A 12,174-nucleotide genomic window follows, 5' to 3' on the forward strand; every position below is an offset into this window, starting at 1 on the left:
GCGCGCACAAAGGGCCCAGGAACTGGGGATGGATTTCTCCCAGAGTGGCCAGCTCAGCACCAGCTCATGATCATAGACATCAATCACAGTCATCAATCACAGCTATCAATCCCAGCCGTCAATCACAACTATTACACAATCACAGCCATCAATCACAGCAATCAATCACCACCGTCAATCACAGCTATCAATCCCAGCCGTCAATCACAACTATCACACAATCACAGCCATCAATCACAACAATCAATCACAGCCATCAATCACAGCTATCACACAATCACAGCTATCAATCAGAGCAATCACACAATCACAGCCATCAACCACAGCTATCAATCACAGCCATCAATCACAGCAATCACACAATAACAGCCATCAACCACAGCTATCAATCACAGCCAACAATCACAGCTATCACACAATCACAGCCATCAATCACAGCTATCACACAATCACCGCCATCAATCACAGCTATCAATCACAGCCATCAACCACAGCTATCACACAATCACAGCCACCAACCACAGCTATCAATCACAGCTATCACACAATCACAGCCTCCATTTATGTAAGCTAGCACTCACTTTCTATCGGCTAGCATTACCCTACTGCTGCATATGAAGACCCTAGTCTATGAAGTCTTTTTAACTACAACACCTGACTTATTTTGGATAAATTGAGTAGTCATTTTACCAGTAATTATAAAAATAACCACAATGCTAAATCCATCGCTCAGCCCATTTCTCAGCTGGTGACCCAGGACTGTGATGAAATAGTTAAATTGCTGCAACGTTGCCTTGAAATATGTCCACTGCAAATGTATCCACTGTTTTGTGGAACATATTTTCAAAGATTTGCATGTTTTGCATAGAATTTGAATGCTGACCCCACAGCCTCCCCGGTACTCATGTAACTGCTTTGGAAAGTACCATTGGGCTTCCTGCAAACCACCTCTAATGGCTCCCTCATGACACCCGCCCCCTTAGACACCCAGACCAGTGCCTGAGGAGGAAGTGATCGACGTTCCATTCGGGTTTTATCAGGCAGATCAGGGAACTGTCGGATGGAGGCTGAGTCCTGACAAAATATTTTACCACTAGCAAATACAATCAGCGTTCAGCTCCATGTACAACTGTCAACATGGGATCATGCCCAGATCTGCGTTTCATCCCATGGATTGGGTTTGTTGTCCTTTGCTTAGGCTTTAAAGTGTATGTTTTGTGTGCGTGCTGTGAGATTTAGCCCGCTGAAGTTAAGCGTTGACAGTAATGAAAGGTTACTCGGTTAGGCACCTCTTTTGAAACGTGTTTAAATAAAGGAAAGGTCTGTGGGAACTCGTCCTTCGCTGTTTCTGATGACTCACCGCCCCCCGCCCCGCTGGGTTTTTGGGCAGCCGGAGAGGGTGTTTGTTAAACAAGCTACTTTCAAAGTGACTCACACATTTTGCACAATAACAGACGAAAACATTGGGGAGGTCACAAGGTAACAGAAGCAGAACCCAGGAGTCTCTTGCCTTTGTAAATGCACAGTGTATATACATTAAACACACATTCACTCATGTAGAACAGCACTCCATGCAGTGGAGAGTGGGGAGCTGAGTAAACAGAAGCCTTTTACTGCCTCCTATGTCTCTTCAGGTCTCACACATGAAAGAAAGGAATGTTTTCATACATTTAAATTTCCTTCTTCTAAGGCATTATATTCACTGCCCCATTGATCCTTATTTTGAAATATGTAATGTTCATGAATTGCAGGTAGTGGGGTGGACTTCAACCAGTCTAGGACTCCGGAGTTCTGATAGGTCTCTCTTAAGCAATATTTCACAGTTGAGTGAAGAGGAAATCCTGAAGGATGTGCTCTCATTTGCATTCAGAATTTGATGATGTCGCTGATCCCCTCGGAACCTTAGCAGAGCTGTGCTCTTTTGCTGCTCCCAAACAACAATGCGAACAACAAACTCAATGGCTCATGGCAACTTAGGGCAAGTTGAGACTGGTTGCAGCCAGCCCAAGTCACAATGTTTAAACGTGTAAATGTTTGACATTACACAAACATAGCTCTCATACTTTGAAGAAATGGCTGTAAAACATCCCCATGTTTTGGATTCACATGAGTTCAGGCTTAATAAATGCAGCTAATTTTCCATGGCTGGAGTTCCACTGTGTGACTGGGTTCGCTTCCAGAACCTTCCTTCCTGGGAAACTATTTGGACTGCCATACTCCTCATATTAACTTCGACTTAATTCGACACAAACCTTTGAAGCAGAGGAATTCAATTTGTGGTACTGGAATGTAATAGCTACTTTGTCTGATTTTGCAGCCCCAAGACGTTTCAGGAATGTTACAGTTTTACTGCACTTACATCAGCTGTTCGTGTTGTGTTCTTTAATCTTTCATTTTGTGATAAGGAAGAGCAGCCATCATCTACTGCACAGCTGCCCCACAATGCAGGAATGGGACCAAAGGTAAATGGTAAATGGACTGCATTTATATAGCGCTTTTATCCAAAGCGCTTTACAATTGATGCCTCTCATTCACCAGAGCAGTTAGGGGTTAGGTGTCTTGCTCAGGGACACTTCAACACGCCCAGGGTAGGGATCGAACCAGCAACCCTCCGACTGCCAGGCAACCGCTCTTACCTCCTGAGCTGTGTCGCCCTGACCAAAGGCACAAGTGTCAAGTCTAAACTGTCAAGTAAAAGTCAAGGCCTTAGTAATAATGTAACAAGTAGTAATAAGGTTTCAAGTATGTCAAGTCCCAAGATGTGTTCAGGTCAAGCCAAGCCACAAATCATCAGTGGAATTGCCCAATACTAATTGCAAAGCAACTGTTATATCGAAGTTTTTTTTTTCCTTTTTTCCCCTATAATACTGCATAAATCAACACCATTTTTTTATATTTAAGAAGAACAGACCACATTACACAAGTAGATTAAATTCATAGATAAGTGTAGTAAATTATGCTGCTTTAAAACAGTGGCTGCGAAGTGCCTGGAATATTGCTCTCTAGCTAATTGTCCTCTCGCATCAGTCCTGGTGCGAGAGGCCACCAGGTCACCAGGTTAAAATGTCATTTTACGGCAGCACTTGCACTTACACTGTATCCAGTCATACAGCTGGATATATACAGAAGCAATGCAGGTTAAGTACCTTGCACAAGGGTACAATGACAAGGGAATCTAACCTGCAACCTTTAGGTTAGCAGACCAACTCCTTAGCTAATACACTACACTGCAGGTATATGTTCCATACAGGGGGACACTGGTTTGGTCACATGGCCAAAGAATGAAAATCAAATGAGACAAAATGGTCTCAGGGTACATTAAACCTAAGGACAATCTAAAACAGAATTTCAGACTTGCAAAATGATTTCAATGATTTCAGTTTACAGCTGTATGTGCTGACAATGATTTAAAGGAACCCTGAATGATACAACGGTTAAAATGTGAATGGGGAAGCTCAGGAAACTGCACTGAGAAGCTTTCATTTTGATACTGATTCCTCCTTGTCAAATCTGTCAGTGTATTGCTACTGGCTCCATTAAGGCTTCACATGGCTCTTTTTTGGGTTCAAAGGAAGTAGAACCAGTCAGTAGGTTTTATATGCTTAATGTTAATTATATACGTACATACAATGCCCTCCATAGAGCATTTGGACAAAGATTTGGCTCTGTACTCCACAAGTTTAGATTTGTAAACATACACATGTGGTTTAAGTGCAAATTCCCAGCTTTAATTAAAGGGTTTTGTTATACATATTGTAATACATTTTGGTTTGATCTTGTGGAAATTACAGCACTTTTTAATCAACAAATGCAGTCTCATGGTATAAAAACAATTAAAATAAAATTGCTGTTTTATTTAAACCCGGAAATGTAATCATTTACTGCTGTCATGATGACACAGCAGGGGAGAACAGACAGAAGGGTGTGCTATTACATCACTTTCTGTAGGCATTTATGAAGTATATATTAACCAGATTTCAGTTCCATTGGAGAGAGAAGCCTGTCATACTAGCTTTCAAGTTATTTGCAATTTCAATTCAATGATCGAGTGAAAAAGTATAAAATAGCTAAATGAAGGCAGTAAGTGGCCTTTTACACACAGTAGAACAGTAGCAGTTATAGTTTATATAATCCGTTTTATTCCCTCAAAGATTGTTTCAGTATTGGCAGAACCACCTTTAAAAAATCAGCATGTGTACGATATGACACCATGGAAACCATGGAAAGTGCTACAGTGTTTGGTCCCGGCCTATCAGTGTTTTAGCAAAAACTCTTTGCACAGTTTCTGCACAGTTATGCTCATTAATATTTCACATAAAAGCTGTACTCTTTTTCAGTTTCACAGTGGTTTGAAACAGATATCTGTGTCTGCGGAGGTTGGCTAAAATACTGATTCCTCCTGTGTGGCCTTTCAGTGAGGCTTTTCAGGAAGTGATAAAACTGTACATCCTGTTGCCCAAGCTAGTTCTTCTTAGATTCTGGTGGAGAGAGATATTTGTGTCAGTGGTTCAGTTCTCAAGTGTTCAGCTGTAATATTCAGTGGGGACTAATCTTACAGATACATAATCAAATATTTGTTCATTTCATCTGGCACAGTTTTATATGATATCTGAAATGATATGGGGCATTGGCATTACAAAAATGCAGTAAAATAAATATCTTCAGTAGTGACCTTTATTGGATTGTTGAGTTAATAAGAGTATAGAGTATTCATTCACAATTTTTTTTTTTTTTTAAATTCATGCAGATCTTTGAACATGCAATGGCCTAACTCTCATTGACAAAAGTAATTAAGGACATTGACAAATGCTTCAGATTCACTGTTTTATCCCAAACAGGAAGCAGTTCTGGAGTGGCCAGTAAAATACAGAGCAATAAGCACTCCTGGTGCTCAAAGCTAAGCTGACTGCGATAACAGCAGATGAAACATGAAGCCATGAGATTTTTAAGGAATTGACACTAAACATAAGTCTTGATGCCGTGTTATTCCATGTGAGAGCGGTTTTCTCTTGTAAAATACCAGTAGGGGAAAACACAGAAAAAGAGACCCCTGTAAAAATAGATGGACACAAAAAGGAATGAGGACTGCTAGGCTGTGAGTATCTGTGTGCATGCGTACTTCTTGTATGCTGTACTAAATTGATGCTCATAGCATGTGGATAACTGTTTCGCTATAACACTATAGTCCCATTTCACTGCTCAGTCCAGATAGCAGCTTTGCTGTGGGCACTCCAGATTACTTCTAAGATCAGCTCATCAAAATGCCTAAGGCAATACTTGATGACAAGGTACTACAGGCTCCCATCAACTCTGAATGATTCTACCTTTGTACATTGTAGTTTCCAGTAAGAGAAACTTCAGCAGTCTCCGTCTTCCCTGACAGCTGCAGTATTGCACTGCTTGAAGCTCAGATGGTGCTGGCATTCAGCCTGGCTGCTTTCCGTGGGTCTCCTGGGAAATCAATCCCAATCAAAGGTTTGAGAGGGAAGGCGGCGGGTGGCCATTTGATATTTGATCACGGTTGACACAAACCTGCATTCTTCTTTTAATGGGGAAGCGGAGATCGGTAAACCGTGTGGAATTTGGGCTCGTGTTACATCTGAGCATGTGTAGAGCGGCAGGCCCAGAGTCCTGCTCAAATGCCCAGTCTCTGTTCACTGTTTGACTTGCTCAGTGGCAAACGTCCTGACGTGCCAATGCAGTGACTCCCTGTGTAACAGGGGCATAAGGGATGCCACAGAGCAAATGAGCAGCTCAGGCCTTCATTCTCCTTTAAATGCACATTAAACCCTAACAAACACTTCCATCCATAGACATAAAAACCTAGGCTGTGTCTGAATTAGCCTCCTAACTATTGTGTCCTCAGAGTATGTACTGTCTACTAAGCATACTGTGTACTTTTTAGGACAATATGGGCACTTTGCAAAAGATTGTACCATACTATTCTAACGGTACTATGGGAGAGTCATGAATCATCCCCCAACTGCTTTGTTTACTTTCTGATTCAGTTGGAGGCGACAATAAGCTGTTTCAACACTATTCTGTGACGTCAGTTTTCACAAAGTATCATAAAAAGTATATAAACCACATTCATATAAACTAGTCTTGGCCTCACTGGTATTTAAATGTCCCACAGGAATCTGTGTCTGTTTGTTGATGGAATAAGACATCAAGATCCATGTCATATTTAAGTGGCCAAAGAGTTAATTCACTTCCTGAATAGTATTCTCCTGAATATGCCTAACAAAAACATAGAAATAAGTATTTTATCCAGGTATTTTAACATTTTCAGGCAGATGACAAATCTGGCCAATCCTCACCCATTTAGGGGGTTTTATCCAGATGTGAGACTTGGAAAATGTCTCAAATTAAGCAAGACACTTACAATACGAATTTAGATTAGATTCTATTCATAATTTACATAGAAATAAAGTCCCACAAATTATCTTGGTAAAAATTTGATCCCCTTCAGTTTGAAATGAAATACTGAGAGATCATATAAATAGCAGATAACACTTACATGTCCTGGATCATAAACTACTTGATCACAGGTATGCAAAATCTAAGGGTAATATGCATAACTCCTAAACATCTATTAAGATAAAAATAAGCAGTGTACCCTGATGTCTCTTAATCTCTCCAAATCTATCCAACATATTGCCCATTGCTGTAAATCATAACATAATCATATATTTCACTACAAATCAAATGTTTTAACTCATGAAACTCACTTCTGCATCAATTTCAAGTGAGAATTGCTTTCCTTTCATCAGTGTAGGGGACAAAGATATCTAGGGGTCCAAAAACCACTCCAAAAAGTAAATAAAATGATTTTTGTCCATTATTAAGCATGAACATTTTCCTGTTCATGATGGTTTAAGATGAAGCATTAATAGCACATTGATACATAATGCAGAAACATTATGACACTGTGGTACAAAAACCTAAATATATAATCATTCACACCTTTATGTTTTTTCTGTACTCTATACTACATTGCATGTATGTTCCCATCTTTGTTGCATGGAAATGGGATGACATGTAGATGACAAGAAAACTTTTACGCCCATCTAGCACATATCAGCTCACAAAAGTTGAACGTGTATTTTCCATGCCATTTCATACTAACACCTAGGGCTGTTAGTTAGTCCCCAATACAAATGTGCTGAGAATTATTAGTAAAGGCAAACAGTCGTCTCTTATAACCAATGTGAATATAACAATACCAAAAATACAGCAAGTGATTTGTACACGTCTGTATATATCCCAGTGATTTGTACATGTTTGTATATATCCCAGTGATTTGTACATGTTTGCTTATATCCTAAATATATAGCTAAATTAAATGGTAAGATTGTATATTTATTCCATATTTAGTCGCAGATATTGATAGTAGAATGACGGGGTATAACTCAACAAAAATCCCTCTTGTTTATTTTGCTATTGAGTGAGCAGAATTTTCACTGCTGGATTGACAAACCTTCAGGCTGTTGTTGGCTTTATCCTGTTGCCATGCCAGAATATAATTTTTTTGTGTTGAAAGAATATTTTAAAGAACTCCCAGATGCTGGCCACACCCTCTACGATTCGCAATTATGCATTTCACATGATTTTCTGGCATTCTGCTCGATTTGCAGATAAATTATTTTGCTTTTTTATGTTTCAAAAGGCTTTGAAGTCTCTAAGTCTGCCAGCAGCTTCTAGCTTAAATACTTTATGCATATTTATATATAATTGTATAGTTGTAGAGTTTTGCCATTTCTGATCAAGTTTATCATTAGCTAGCTTGCTAATGGTACCTGCTGTTACTGACTGAGATGACAGAGCGAGTTAGCTAGTGAAGGTGTCTGGTCCTGAGTTTAAGTATCCAACCCTAGTTATAAATGTAAGAATGTTCTGAATAATTGGTTGAGAATTAAGTGAATTATAGTAGATTTTAGCAAGTCATAATCTCTCAAATCACATCCGTTTGTTTAGACATGGATCTAGCCCACCCCAATATAGTGGCCATGCAGACATATCATTGCTGCACACAACAGCAGCAAATGCAGCATCTACAGTGGGCTCCAGAATTATTGGCACCCTTGATAAATATGCACAAAAAATGCTAAAAAAAAATGCTAAACTAAAAAATAATAGTTATTGTGTAAGCTAGTGTGCTTGATTAACGATTCATTGGAATCCATCAAAGTCTCAAATTTTTTAAATAAAAAAAATATTTCCCCAAAAAGCAAGTTCCACAATTATTGGCACCCATGGTTTAATACTTTGTGAAAACACCCCTAGCAAAGACGACAGCCATGAGTCTTTTCCTATAATTTGTGAAAAGGTTACAGGACACATTTTGAGGGATTTTTGACCATTGCTCCATGTAGAACTTTTCAGAATCATTGATATATTTGGGTTTGCGCTTATGGACCCCCCCTCTTCAGTTCAGACCACAGGTTTTTGATGGAATTTAAGTCTGAAGACTGAGATGGCCATTGGAAAACATGGATGTTGATTTCACTTAAGCATTTCTGTTTAGATTTTGATGTATGCTTGGAGTCATTGTCCTGCTGGATAATGTACCTATGACCAAGTCCTAGCTTCTTAGCAGAGACAACTAAATTTTCTGCCAGAATTCATTGTGCCACTGATCTAAAATAGCGCCCCAGGACCACTGCCAGCAAAACATCTCCAAAATATCAATGACCCACCTCCATATTTGACCGTAGGTATGAGGTGCTTTTCCTGTATGCATTCCTCTTTTGCCGCCAAACATGTCGATGGTGTGTATGGCCAAAACGTTCAATTTTGGTCTCATCTGACAATAGTACTCTCTTCCAGTCATAATTCCAATGAGATTTGGCAAGCTCCAGATTCTTGGTTTTGTTTATTGTGCTCAGTAAGGGCTGTCTTCGGGCCACCCTTCCAAAGAGTTAGTTAATATGGAGGTGCCATTTTATGTTTTTTTTAGACTTGTTGACCGCAAGAAACAAACCAATCTCTCCCATTCTTAAACAGTGATCCTTGGGCCCCTCTCATCATCTTCCTCACCGTCCGTGGGGACACCATGCACTTGCTTCCTCATCCTGGCAAATTTGCAACCGTTCCATACGTTTACACCTTTTTATTATTGCCCTTACAGTGCTAAGTGGTATGTTTAACCGTTTATGTCTTTTTTTGTACCCATAACCAGACATGTGACAGTAAATTACCATCAGTGTCATGGTTCTGTGATTTGTTTGCGTTTCCCTTTTTGGGCCGCCAGATGGCGGCACTTCAGTTTTTAGTTCTGTTCTTTTTCCTGTTTAATTGTATTATTGTTTTCAATTATTCTATTATTGTTTTTGGGTTGTCTAATTTTCCCTTCCCTCTCTGTGGCCTGATTGTTCATTGTGCCCTCCTGTGCCTCGTCAGTGTCTTGTCTATCTCATAAAAAACACGTTTTCAACGTACAAAAATGCCAAGTTACTCAAAAGTATTGATATCAAAATGATGCCAAGTTACGGTACTACAAACAATATAGGCTATCTTGCCTCACCGAAATTACATAAGATGTATTTCAAAGCAATGCTACCCAATATTTCCTCAATTCTTTCAAGTCACTTGGCCCTGTGTGTATAAGCATGCACTACATGGACAGGCCAAACATATGTGTGGATGGCTCTCTCACAGTCAAGATTGATTGAATAGGCGTGTATATGTCCAATTTGTATTGGTATGTATGTATTTCGCTGCCCAGCCTTTCTGTTGCGTGAATGATAGTATGTTTCTTGGTATAAGGGTGTGTTCGTAAATGTGAATGTAACATGCTGCGAGGGAAATGTCCCCATGGGGATAAAGACGTTCTCTATGTATGTATGTACAATATGTATTTTACATGCAGTATTTATTGTACGTAGCAAATATACAATAACTTACATGTACATGTACTCAAATTCAGTTCAGAAGCAAGCGTAAACATGTTTTCTGGAGAAATATGCTTCCTGTAGTTACTCAGCAGCAGTTTTGTACATGAATTTCAATGTGTTCCATGAGGCAATTCGAAATATTTGACTCTTTGATCTTGCACAAAGTTTGCATGACATTGTAAAATGGTAAGATTACAAAACACAGGGCCAAGTGACTTGAAAGAATTGAGGAAATATTGGGTAGCATTGCTTTGAAATACATCTTATGTCATTTCGGTGAGGCAAGATAGCCTATATTGTTTGTAGTACCGTAACTTGGCGTCATTTTGATATCAATACTTTTGAGTAACTTGGCATTTTTGTACGTTGAAAACGTGTTTTTTATGAGATATCATTTCTTTTTGCAAAGCGTTTTATTATGAGAGTGAGAAATGCGAAGTGACCCTGTAAGAAACAGTTGAGGATTATGGCTATCATTGTGTGAATTTGTACAGTCTGATGAGCGTGTACTGTTTAGCAGTTTCGGTGGCTGTGACAAAGGGTGCGGTGGCGTAAGTGTAAACGCAACAGAAACGCAGGTGTAATATGGCCAGTGTATGTACTCACGGATTTGACAGCCATCCAACGAGCCTTGATTGAGATAAGAATCAGCAAGCCCGTAGAATTAGAGCTGCCTAGGTCGCAACTTGTGTACCCATCTGTCCTGCTCCTTTGTCTGTTATTTCGTGGAGATGCACTTTTAGTGTTTGTAAGGTTTATAAGGCATTTTGATAGGCTTATCTGCAGGTGGGAATCCTGTTCGCTGTTTTGCTAAGCTAGAACCGGAAAACTTGATAGTGGAGAATAGGAGCAGACGCATATGTCCCAGCAGGCTTTGCATATGAGAAAATAACAACAATGTGAGAGAAATTAGGATGAAATGATGAAATTGCGTAGTTGAAACAATATGTTTTTAGCAGAATGGGCATGTAGGTGAAGGTTGACATGATCACAGACTATAGTGCGGAGTAAATAAAGTGACCAGGAGCGAGCTTAGTTTCCTTATCGAATGGTATATATAACAAACTATAAAATATTAACCGTTAAAGTGGAGGGTTAAGTAACGTGTGAAATCTATTGCACTGATGTGCTTTTCTCATGTTCAGTATTAGTAGTTATACTTATGAGTGAGTCATGATTTTAAATGTAATGTTTTAAATGGGGAGTTGCAGAACGTACATACGTAGTAATTGTTTGTATGTGGCTAGATAGAGAACAGGGTGAGGTATCATGAATGTAGAAACGTGGCGTTTGCTGATAAGAAGGTTTTGTACGGTAGCCAAGTGAAGAAATATAGTTAGTAGAAATGGGAGAGTGGTGAACTGGTGTAACTTTTTAATAAAAGGAATACACTTGCCGTCATGAAATGCATATGGGTGGCCGTGAGTGAGTTTTGGTAAAGAAAATATAAAAGCGTAAGAAAACGTTAGTGTAAAAGAGGGAATTATCAATTCTTCAACCGGAGGTTTACCAGTCTGTGACTTTGTTAGTGCAGCACCATGACATAGCTGTGCAATGCGTGAAATATCATTAGCAAACCTGTCCGTGGTTTTAAAGAAGAACACAGGCCAGTAAGCACAGAAGAGCTCCCGTTGAATCCATATGGCTCTGCAATATTGTAGCCGGTTAATAACTGAACGTGCAGACAGTACGTCATAATGCAGTGTATACGTTCGGTGAACGGCGGGTAGATATGGTGCAAAAGCAATAATTGAGAAGTAGTATGCAATTATTAGTGAGGGTAAAAGCAGATTAAAGAAACGTGTCCCTAGCTGGGCTTGAACCTGCAACCCAATGTTCCCTAGACTATAACCTTACCCACTAGGACACAGGCAGATTAGCTGTTTAACCTGGAAATGTTTCAGAGTAAGAAGGTATGGGTATTTTGCGTGTGTATGCAAGTTTTTGATTGGGTCGTGAGGGTGAGGATTTGGCTGATGTCGGTAAAATGTCCAATGGAGAGACATGTTGTTAGTGGGATAGGCGGCAGGAAAAATAAGAATGAGAAGAAGAAGAAGAAGAAGAAGAAGAAGGAGAAAACGCAAAATCCCCTTAGTTTGGGGCTTTATTGTGTGGACATGTGAAGTTGTTTATGAAATCTGTCTGTTGAAATGGGGTCAGAATGTACAGAATTTAATGTTTTTAAGGGCTGAGTGTCTGTGGCTGTTGTGGTTATTTCTGTGGGGAACCCTGAAAAGTGCCAAACTCTTGGTGCTGTATAAGTATGGGGCATGCCCCC

Source organism: Anguilla rostrata, chromosome 16, assembly GCF_018555375.3.
Source record: "Anguilla rostrata isolate EN2019 chromosome 16, ASM1855537v3, whole genome shotgun sequence".
NCBI lineage: Eukaryota > Metazoa > Chordata > Actinopteri > Anguilliformes > Anguillidae > Anguilla > Anguilla rostrata.